Genomic DNA, 16,112 nt, shown 5'->3' with positions numbered 1-16,112 from the left:
CACACACGCAGAGATAGACACCCACATACACACACACACACACACTGATAGACACACACACACACACAGAGATAGACACACACTTACAGACAGACACACACACAGATAGACACACAGATAGACACACAAACACACAGATGGACACACACACACACATACATATAGACACACACACACACACACACACAGATAGACACACACACACACACAAATAGACACACACACACACACACAGATAGACACACACACAAACAGATACACACACACACACACACTGATAGACACACACACACGCACAGATAGACATACACACACACACACAGATATACATACACACACACAGATAGACACACACGCACACACACACACACACAGGATAGACACACGCACACACACAGATAGACACACACACACACAAACACACAGATAGACACACACACAGATTGACACAGACACAGATGGACAGACACACACACATAGACATACACACACACACAGATAGACACACACACACACACACACACTTATAGACAGACTGACACACACACAGATAGACACACACACAGATAGACACACACACACACACACACACACACACAGATAGACACACACAGATAGACATACACACACAGATAGACAAACACACACAAACACACACACACAGGTAGACACACACACAGATAGACACACACACAGATAGACACACACACACACACATACACACAGATAGACACACACACAGATAGAACACACACACAGTAGACACACACACGAATAGACACACGCACAGATAGACACACACACACACACACACAGATAGACACACATACACACAGATAGACAGACAAACACGCACACAGATAGACACACACACACACACACACAAATACACACACACACACACACAGATAGACAGACACACACACACAGATAGACACACACACATACACACAGACAGACACAGACACACAGATAGACATACACACACAGATAGACACACACACACACGTAGACACACACACACACACACACAGATAGACACACACACAGGTAGACACACACACACACAGATAGACACACACACACTCACCGATAGACACACACACACATACAGATAGACACACACACACACACACACACACACATACAGATAGACACACACACACACACAGGTAGACACACACACACATACGGATAGACACACACACGCACACACACATACAGATAGACACACACACACACACACAGATAGACACACACACACACAGATAGACACACACACATACACAGATAGACACACACACATACACACACACAGATTAACACACACACATACACAAATAGACACACACACATACACACACACACACACACAGATAGACACACACACCTACACAGATAGACACACACACTTAGATAGACACACACACACACACACGTGGACAAACACACAGATCGACACACACACACACACAGATAGACACTCACACAGATAGACACACGCACACAGATAGACACACACACACACAGATAGACACACACACATATAGACACACACACACAGATAGAAACACACACACATACACAGATAAACATGCAAACACACAGATAGACAGACAGATACACAGATAGACACACACACACAGGTAGACACACACACACAGATAGACACACACACACAGATAGACACACACACTGACACAGATAGACACACACACACACACACACACGCTCACATAGATAGACACACACACACACACACACAGATAGACACACACACAGGTAGACACACACACAGACAGATAGACACACACACACACACACACACACAGATAGACACACACACACACAGATCGACACACACAGATAGACACACACACAGATAGACAAACACACACACACACACACAGGTAGACACACACACACACACATACACTCACACAGATAGACACACACACACACACAGAGAAACACACACACACAAACACACAGATAGACACACACACAGATAGACACACACACATACACTGATAGACACACACACAGATAGACACACACACACACACAGAGATAGACACCAACATACACACACACACACACACTGATAGACACACACACACACACACAGAGATAGACGCACACTTACAGACAGACACACACACAGATAGACACACAGATAGACACACACACACACACAGATGGACACACACACACACATACATTTAGACACACACACACACACACACACAGATAGACACACACACACACACACACACACACAAATAGACACACACACACACACAGATAGACACACACACAAACAGATAGACACACACACACACAGATAGACACACACACACAGATAGACATACACACACACACAGATAGACATACACACACACACACAGATATACATACACACACACAGATAGACACACACGCACACACACAGGATAGACACACGCACACACACAGATAGACACACACACACACAAACACACAGATAGACACACACACAGATAGACACAGACACAGATAGACAGACACACACACATAGACATACACACACACACAGATAGACACACACACAGATTGAACACACACACAGATAGACACACACACGGATAGACACACGCACATATAGACACACACACACACACAGATTGACACACATACACACAGATAGACTGACAAACACGCACACAGATAGACACACACACACACACACAAATACACACACACACACACAGATAGACAGACACACACACACAGATACACACACACACATACACACAGACAGACACAGACACACAGATAGACACACACACACACACACACACAGATAGACACACTCACACACACACACACACAGATAGACATACACACACAGATAGACACACACACATACGTAGACACACACACAGATAGACACACACACACACACAGATAGACACACACACAGGTAGACACACACACACACAGATAGACACACACACACTCACCGATAGACACACACACACATACAGATAGACACACACACACACACACACACACACACACACATACAGATAGACACACACACACACACAGGTAGACACACACACACATACGGATAGACACACACACGCACACACACACAGATAGACACACACACACACACACAGATAGACACACACACACACAGATAGACACACACACATACACACACACAGATTAACACACACACATACACAAATAGACACACACACATACACACACACACACACAGATAGACACACACACCTACACAGATAGACACCCACACGTAGATAGACACACACACACACACACGTGGACAAACACACAGATAGACACACACACACACACAGATAGACACTCACACAGATAGACACACGCACACAGATAGACACACACACACACAGATAGACACACACACATATAGACACACACACACAGATAGAAACACACACACATACACAGATAAACATGCAAACACACAGATAGACAGACAGATACACAGATAGACACACACACACAGGTAGACACACACACACAGATAGACACACACACACACAGATAGACACACACACAGACACAGATAGACACACACACACACACACGCTCACACAGATAGACACACACACACACACACACAGATAGACACACACACAGGTAGACACACACACTGACAGATAGTCACACACACACACACACACAGATAGACACACACACACACAGATCGACACACACACAGATAGACACACACACAGATAGACACACACACACACACACACACTCACATAGATAGACACACACACACACACACAGAGAAACACACACACACACACACACAGATAGACACACACACAGATAGACACACACACATACACAGATAGACACACACACAGATAGACACACACACACGCAGAGATAGACACCCACATACACACACACACACACACTGATAGACACACACACACACACAGAGATAGACACACACTTACAGACAGACACACACACAGATAGACACACAGATAGACACACAAACACACAGATGGACACACACACACACATACATATAGACACACACACACACACACACACAGATAGACACACACACACACACACACACACAAATAGACACACACACACACACAGATAGACACACACACAAACAGATAGACACACACACACACACACAGATAGACACACACACACGCACAGATAGACATACACACACACACACAGATATACATACACACACACAGATAGACACACACGCACACACACACACACACAGGATAGACACACGCACACACACAGATAGACACACACACACACAAACACACAGATAGACACACACACAGATTGACACAGACACAGATAGACAGACACACACACATAGACATACACACACACACAGATAGACACACACACACACACACACACACACACTTATAGACAGACTGACACACACACAGATAGACACACACACAGATAGACACACACACACACACACACACACAGATAGACACACACAGATAGACATACACACACAGATAGACAAACACACACAAACACACACACACAGGTAGACACACACACACACAGATAGACACACACACAGATAGACACACACACACACACATACACACAGATAGACACACACACAGATAGAACACACACACAGATAGACACACACACGGATAGACACACGCACAGATAGACACACACACACACACACACAGATAGACACACATACACACAGATAGACAGACAAACACGCACACAGATAGACACACACACACACACACACAAATACACACACACACACACAGATAGACAGACACACACACACAGATAGACACACACACATACACACAGACAGACACAGACACACAGATAGACAGACACACACACACAGATAGACACACACACACACACACACACACAGATAGACATACACACACAGATAGACACACAGACACACGTAGACACACACACACACACACACCGATAGACACACACACACATACAGATAGACACACACACACACACACACACACACACACATACAGATAGACACACACACACACACAGGTAGACACACACACACATACGGATAGACACACACACGCACACACACATACAGATAGACACACACACACACACACAGATAGATACACACACACACAGATAGACACACACACATACACAGATAGACACACACACATACACACACACAGATTAACACACACACATACACAAATAGACACACACACATACACACACACACACACACAGATAGACACACACACCTACACAGATAGACACACACACGTAGATAGACACACACACACACACACGTGGACAAACACACAAATCGACACACACACACACACAGATAGACACTCACACAGATAGACACACGCACACAGATAGACACACACACACACAGATAGACACACACACATATAGACACACACACACAGATAGAAACACACACACATACACAGATAAACATGCAAACACACAGATAGACAGACAGATACACAGATAGACACACACACACAGGTAGACACACACACACAGATAGACACACACACACACAGATAGACACACACACTGACACAGATAGACACACACACACACACACACGCTCACATAGATAGACACACACACACACACACACACAGATAGACACACACACAGGTAGACACACACACAGACAGATAGACACACACACACACACACACACAGATAGACACACACACACACAGATCGACACACACAGATAGACACACACACAGATAGACAAACACACACACACACACACAGGTAGACACACACACACACACATACACTCACACAGATAGACACACACACACACACAGAGAAACACACACACACAAACACACAGATAGACACACACACAGATAGACACACACACATACACTGATAGACACACACACAGATAGACACACACGCACACAGAGATAGACAAACACATACACACACACACACACACTGATAGACACACACACACACACACAGATAGACACACACTTACAGACAGACACACACACAGATAGACACACAGATAGACACACACACACACACACACACACATAGATAGACACACACAGATAGACACACACACACTCACAGATAGACACACACACATGCACACACACACACACACACACAGACACACACACACAGATAGACACACACACACATACACAGATAGACACACACAAATACACACTCAGGTAGACACACACACACACACACACAAAGATTGACACACATACACACAGATACACTTACACAGATAGACACACTGAGGGACACCCACACACAAACACATAGATAGACACACACACACACAGATTGACACACACACACACAGATAGATGCACATATACAGATAGACACCCAAACACACAGATACACACAGATAGACACACACACATAGATAGACGTACTCACACAGATAGACACACACACACTTACACAGATAGACACACACAAATACACACACAGGTAGACACACACACACACACACTGATAGATGCACACACAGATAGACATGCACACACACAAACACACATACAGATAGACATACACACACAGAGATAGACACACACACACATACAGATAGACACACACACACACACAGATAGACACACACACACACTCACAGATAGACACACACACACACACGCACACACACACACACACACACACAGACACACACACACAGATAGACACACACACACATACACAGATAGACACACACAAATACACACACAGGTAGACACACACACACACACACACAGATTGACACACAAACACACAGATACACTTACACAGATAGACACACTGAGGGACACCCACACACAAACACATAGATAGACACACACACACACAGATTGACACACACACACACAGATAGACGCACATATACAGATAGACACCCAAACACACAGATACACACAGATAGACACACACACATAGATAGACGTACTCACACAGATAGACACACACACACTTACACAGATAGACACACACAAATACACACACAGGTAGACACACACACACACACACTGTTGACACACACACAGATAGACATGCACACACACACACACACACACACACACACACAAGGTAGACACACACATGCACACATACACACACACACAGATAGACACACATGCACACATTGACTGATAGACACACACACACAGATAGACACACAAACATACACACAGGTAGACACACACACACATACAGATAGACACACACACACACACACACAGATAGACACACACACACACACAGATAGACACACACACACACAGATAGACACACACACATACACAGATAGACACACACACATACACACACACAGAGTAACACACACACATACACAAATAGACATAAACACACACACACACAGATAGACACACACACCTACACAGATAGACACACACACGCAGATAGACTCAAACACACACACATGTGGACAAACACACCGATAGACACACACACACACACACAGATAGACACTCACACAGATAGACACACGCACACAGATAGACACACACACACACAGATAGACATACACACACAGATAGACACACACACACATACACAGATAAACATGCAAACACACAGATAGACAGACAGACACACAGATAGACACACACACACAGGTAGACACACACACACACAGATAGACACACACACACACAGATAGACACACACACAGACACAGATAGACACACACACACACACACACACGCTCACACAGATAGACACACACACACACACACAGATAGACACACACACAGGTAGACACACACACACACAGATAGACACACACACACTCACAGATAGACACACACACACATACAGATAGACACACACATACACACACACACATACAGATACACACACACACACACACACAGGTAGACACACACACACATACGGATAGACACACACAAACACACACACAGATAGACACACACACACACAGATAGACACACACACACAGATAGACACACACACATACACAGATAGACACACACACATACACACACGCAGATTAACACACACACATACACAAATAGACACACACACATACACACACACACACACAGATAGACACACACACCTACACAGATAGACACACACACGTAGATAGACACACACACACACACACGTGGACAAACACACAGATAGACACACACACACACACAGATAGACACTCACACAGATAGACACATGCACACAGATAGACACACACACACACAGATAGACACACACACATATAGACACACACACACAGATAGAAACACACACACATACGCAGATAAACATGCAAACACACAGATAGACAGACACACAGATAGACACACACACACAGGTAGACACACACACACACAGATAGACACACACACACATAGATAGACATGCACACAGACACAGATAGACACACACACACACACACGCTCACACAGATAGACACACACACACACACAGATAGACACACACACAGGTAGACACACACGCACACAGATAGACACACACACACACACACAGATAGACACACACACACACAGATAGACGCACACACACACGCACACAGATAGACACACACACACCCAGGTAGACACACACACACACACACTCACACAGATAGACACACACACACACACACAGAGAAACACACACACACACACACACAGATAGACGCACACACAGATAGACACACACACAGATAGACACACACACACACAGAGATAGACACACACATACACACACACACACACACTGATAGACACACACACACACACACACACAGAGATAGACACACACATACAGACAGACACACACACAGATAGACACACAGATAGACACACACACACACACACACACATAGATAGACACACACAGATAGACACACACACACTCACAGATAGACACACACACACACGCACACACACACACACACACACAGACACACACACACAGATAGACACACACACACATACACAGATAGACACACACAAATACACACACAGGTAGACACACACACACACACACACAGATTGACACACAAACACACAGATACACTTACACAGATAGACACACTGAGGGACACCCACACACAAACACATAGATAGACACACACACACACAGATTGACACACACACACACAGATAGACGCACATATACAGATAGACACCCAAACACACAGATACACACAGATAGACACACACACATAGATAGACGTACTCACACAGATAGACACACACACACTTACACAGATAGACACACACAAATACACACACAGGTAGACACACACACACACACACACACTGATAGACACACACACAGATAGACATGCACACACACACACACACACACACACACACACACAGGTAGACACACACATGCACACATACACACACACACAGATAGACACACATGCACACATTGACTGATAGACACACACACACAGATAGACACACAAACATACACACAGGTAGACGCACACACACATACAGATAGACACACACACACACACACACACAGATAGACACACACACACACACAGATAGACACACACACACACAGATAGACACACACACATACACAGATAGACACACACACATACACACACACAGAGTAACACACACACATACACAAATAGACATACACACACACACACAGATAGACACACACACCTACACAGATAGACACACACACGCAGATAGACACAAACACACACACATGTGGACAAACACACAGATAGACACACACACACACACACAGATAGACACTCACACAGATAGACACACGCACACAGATAGACACACACACACACAGATAGACACACACACACACAGATAGACACACACACAGGTAGACACACACACACACAGATAGACACACACACAGACACAGATAGACACACACACACACACACACACGCTCACACAGATAGACACACACACACACACACAGATAGACACACACACAGGTAGACACACACACACACAGATAGACACACACACCTACACAGATAGACACACACACGTAGATAAACACACACACACACACACGTGGACAAACACACAGATCGACACACACACACACACAGATAGACACTCACACAGATAGACACATGCACACAGATAGACACACACACACACAGATAGACACACACACATATAGACACACACACACAGATAGAAACACACACACATACACAGATAAACATGCAAACACACAGATAGACAGACACACAGATAGACACACACACACAGGTAGGCACACACACACACAGATAGACACACACACACATAGATAGACACGCACACAGACACAGATAGACACACACACACACACACGCTCACACAGATAGACACACACACACACACACAGATAGACACACACACAGGTAGACACACACGCACACAGATAGACACACACACACACACACACAGATAGACACACACACACACAGATAGACGCACACACACACGCACACAGATAGACACACACACACCCAGGTAGACACACACACACACACACTCACACAGATAGACACACACACACACACACACACACACAGAGAAACACACACACACACACACACAGATAGACGCACACACAGATAGACACACACACATACACAGATAGACACACACACAGATAGACACACACACACACAGAGATAGACACACAATACACACACACACACACACTGATAGACACACACACACACACACACACAGAGATAGACACACACATACAGTCAGACACACACACAGATAGACACACAGATAGACACACACACACACACACACACAGACACACTCACACAGATAGACACACACAGATAGACACACACACACTCACAGATAGACACACACACACACGCACACACACACACACACACAGACACACACACACAGATAGACACACACACACATACACAGATAGACACACACAAATACACACACAGGTAGACACACACACACACACACACACAGATTGACACACAAACACACAGATACACTTATACAGATAGACACACTGAGGGACACCCACACACAAACACATAGATAGACACACACACACACAGATTGACACACACACACACAGATAGACGCACATATACAGATAGACACCCAAACACACAGATACACACAGATAGACACACACACATAGATAGACGTACTCACACAGATAGACACACACACACTTACACAGATAGACACACACAAATACACACACAGGTAGACACACACACACACACACACTGATAGACACACACACAGATAGACATGCACACACACACACACACACACACACAGGTAGACACACACATGCACACATACACACACACACAGATAGACACACATGCACACATTGACTGATAGACACACACACACAGATAGACACACAAACACACACACAGATGGACACTCACACATAAAGATAGAAACACACACACACAAACACAAACACAGATAGACACACATGGATACACACACACACACATACGCCCACACACAGATAGACACACATGCACACACTGACTGATAGACACACGCACATAGATAGACACACAAACACACACATACGCACACACATACAGATAGACACACACACACAGATAGACAGACAGACACACACACAGATAGACAGACAGACACACACACAGATAGCCACACACACAATGATAGACACACACACACACACAAACGCAGATAGACACACACACACACAGATAGACAGACAGACACACACACAGATAGACACAAACACACACACAGACACACACACAGATAGACACACACACACACAGATAGACACACACACACACACAGATAGACACACACACACACACACACATAGACACACACACACAGATAGGCACACACACACATACACAGTTAGACAAACACAAATACACACACAGGTAGACACACACACACACACTGATAGACACACACACAGATAGACATGCACACACACACACACACACACACACACACAGGTAGACACACACATGCACACATACACACACACACAGATAGACACACATGCACACATTGACTGATAGACACACACACACAGATAGACACACAAACATACACACAGGTAGACACACACACACATACAGATAGACACACACACACACACACACAGATAGACACACACACACACACAGATAGACACACACACACACAGATAGACACACACACATACACAGATAGACACACACACATACACACACACAGAGTAACACACACACATACACAAATAGACATAAACACACACACACACAGATAGACACACACACCTACACAGATAGACACACACACGCAGATAGACTCAAACACACACACATGTGGACAAACACACCGATAGACACACACACACACACACAGATAGACACTCACACAGATAGACACACGCACACAGATAGACACACACACACACAGATAGACATACACACACAGATAGACACACACACACATACACAGATAAACATGCAAACACACAGATAGACAGACAGACACACAGATAGACACACACACACAGGTAGACACACACACACACAGATAGACACACACACACACAGATAGACACACACACAGACACAGATAGACACACACACACACGCTCACACAGATAGACACACACACACACACACAGATAGACACACACACAGGTAGACACACACACACACAGATAGACACACACACACTCACAGATAGACACACACACACATACAGATAGACACACACATACACACACACACATACAGATACACACACACACACACACACAGGTAGACACACACACACATACGGATAGACACACACAAACACACACACAGATAGACACACACACACACAGATAGACACACACACACAGATAGACACACACACATACACAGATAGACACACACACATACACACACGCAGATTAACACACACACATACACAAATAGACACACACACATACACACACACACACACAGATAGACACACACACCTACACAGATAGACACACACACGTAGATAGACACACACACACACACACGTGGACAAACACACAGATAGACACACACACACACACAGATAGACACTCACACAGATAGACACATGCACACAGATAGACACACACACACACAGATAGACACACACACATATAGACACACACACACAGATAGAAACACACACACATACACAGATAAACATGCAAACACACAGATAGACAGACACACAGATAGACACACACACACAGGTAGACACACACACACACAGATAGACACACACACACATAGATAGACATGCACACAGACACAGATAGACACACACACACACACACGCTCACACAGATAGACACACACACACACACAGATAGACACACACACAGGTAGACACACACGCACACAGATAGACACACACACACACACACAGATAGACACACACACACACAGATAGACGCACACACACACGCACACAGATAGACACACACACACCCAGGTAGACACACACACACACACACTCACACAGATAGACACACACACACACACACAGAGAAACACACACACACACACACACAGATAGACGCACACACAGATAGACACACACACAGATAGACACACACACACACAGAGATAGACACACACATACACACACACACACACACTGATAGACACACACACACACACACACACAGAGATAGACACACACATACAGACAGACACACACACAGATAGACACACAGATAGACACACACACACACACACACACATAGATAGACACACACAGATAGACACACACACACTCACAGATAGACACACACACACACGCACACACACACACACACACACAGACACACACACACAGATAGACACACACACACATACACAGATAGACACACACAAATACACACACAGGTAGACACACACACACACACACACAGATTGACACACAAACACACAGATACACTTACACAGATAGACACACTGAGGGACACCCACACACAAACACATAGATAGACACACACACACACAGATTGACACACACACACACAGATAGACGCACATATACAGATAGACACCCAAACACACAGATACACACAGATAGACACACACACATAGATAGACGTACTCACACAGATAGACACACACACACTTACACAGATAGACACACACAAATACACACACAGGTAGACACACACACACACACACACTGATAGACACACACACAGATAGACATGCACACACACACACACACACACACACACACACAGGTAGACACACACATGCACACATACACACACACACAGATAGACACACATGCACACATTGACTGATAGACACACACACACAGATAGACACACAAACATACACACAGGTAGACGCACACACACATACAGATAGACACACACACACACACACACACAGATAGACACACACACACACACAGATAGACACACACACACACAGATAGACACACACACATACACAGATAGACACACACACATACACACACACAGAGTAACACACACACATACACAAATAGACATACACACACACACACAGATAGACACACACACCTACACAGATAGACACACACACGCAGATAGACACAAACACACACACATGTGGACAAACACACAGATAGACACACACACACACACACAGATAGACACTCACACAGATAGACACACGCACACAGATAGACACACACACACACAGATAGACACACACACACACAGATAGACACACACACAGGTAGACACACACACACACAGATAGACACACACACAGACACAGATAGACACACACACACACACACACACGCTCACACAGATAGACACACACACACACACACAGATAGACACACACACAGGTAGACACACACACACACAGATAGACACACACACCTACACAGATAGACACACACACGTAGATAAACACACACACACACACACGTGGACAAACACACAGATCGACACACACACACACACAGATAGACACTCACACAGATAGACACATGCACACAGATAGACACACACACACACAGATAGACACACACACATATAGACACACACACACAGATAGAAACACACACACATACACAGATAAACATGCAAACACACAGATAGACAGACACACAGATAGACACACACACACAGGTAGGCACACACACACACAGATAGACACACACACACATAGATAGACACGCACACAGACACAGATAGACACACACACACACACACGCTCACACAGATAGACACACACACACACACACAGATAGACACACACACAGGTAGACACACACGCACACAGATAGACACACACACACACACACACAGATAGACACACACACACACAGATAGACGCACACACACACGCACACAGATAGACACACACACACCCAGGTAGACACACACACACACACACTCACACAGATAGACACACACACACACACACACACACACACAGAGAAACACACACACACACACACACAGATAGACGCACACACAGATAGACACACACACATACACAGATAGACACACACACAGATAGACACACACACACACAGAGATAGACACACAATACACACACACACACACACTGATAGACACACACACACACACACACACAGAGATAGACACACACATACAGTCAGACACACACACAGATAGACACACAGATAGACACACACACACACACACACACAGACACACTCACACAGATAGACACACACAGATAGACACACACACACTCACAGATAGACACACACACACACGCACACACACACACACACACAGACACACACACACAGATAGACACACACACACATACACAGATAGACACACACAAATACACACACAGGTAGACACACACACACACACACACACAGATTGACACACAAACACACAGATACACTTATACAGATAGACACACTGAGGGACACCCACACACAAACACATAGATAGACACACACACACACAGATTGACACACACACACACAGATAGACGCACATATACAGATAGACACCCAAAC

The sequence above is a fragment of the Cetorhinus maximus genome, chromosome 5 (assembly GCF_964194155.1).
Source record: "Cetorhinus maximus chromosome 5, sCetMax3.hap1.1, whole genome shotgun sequence".
Taxonomy (NCBI): domain Eukaryota; kingdom Metazoa; phylum Chordata; class Chondrichthyes; order Lamniformes; family Cetorhinidae; genus Cetorhinus; species Cetorhinus maximus.
The sequence above is the reverse complement of the archived record's forward strand: the minus strand, read 5'-3'. Positions refer to the sequence as shown.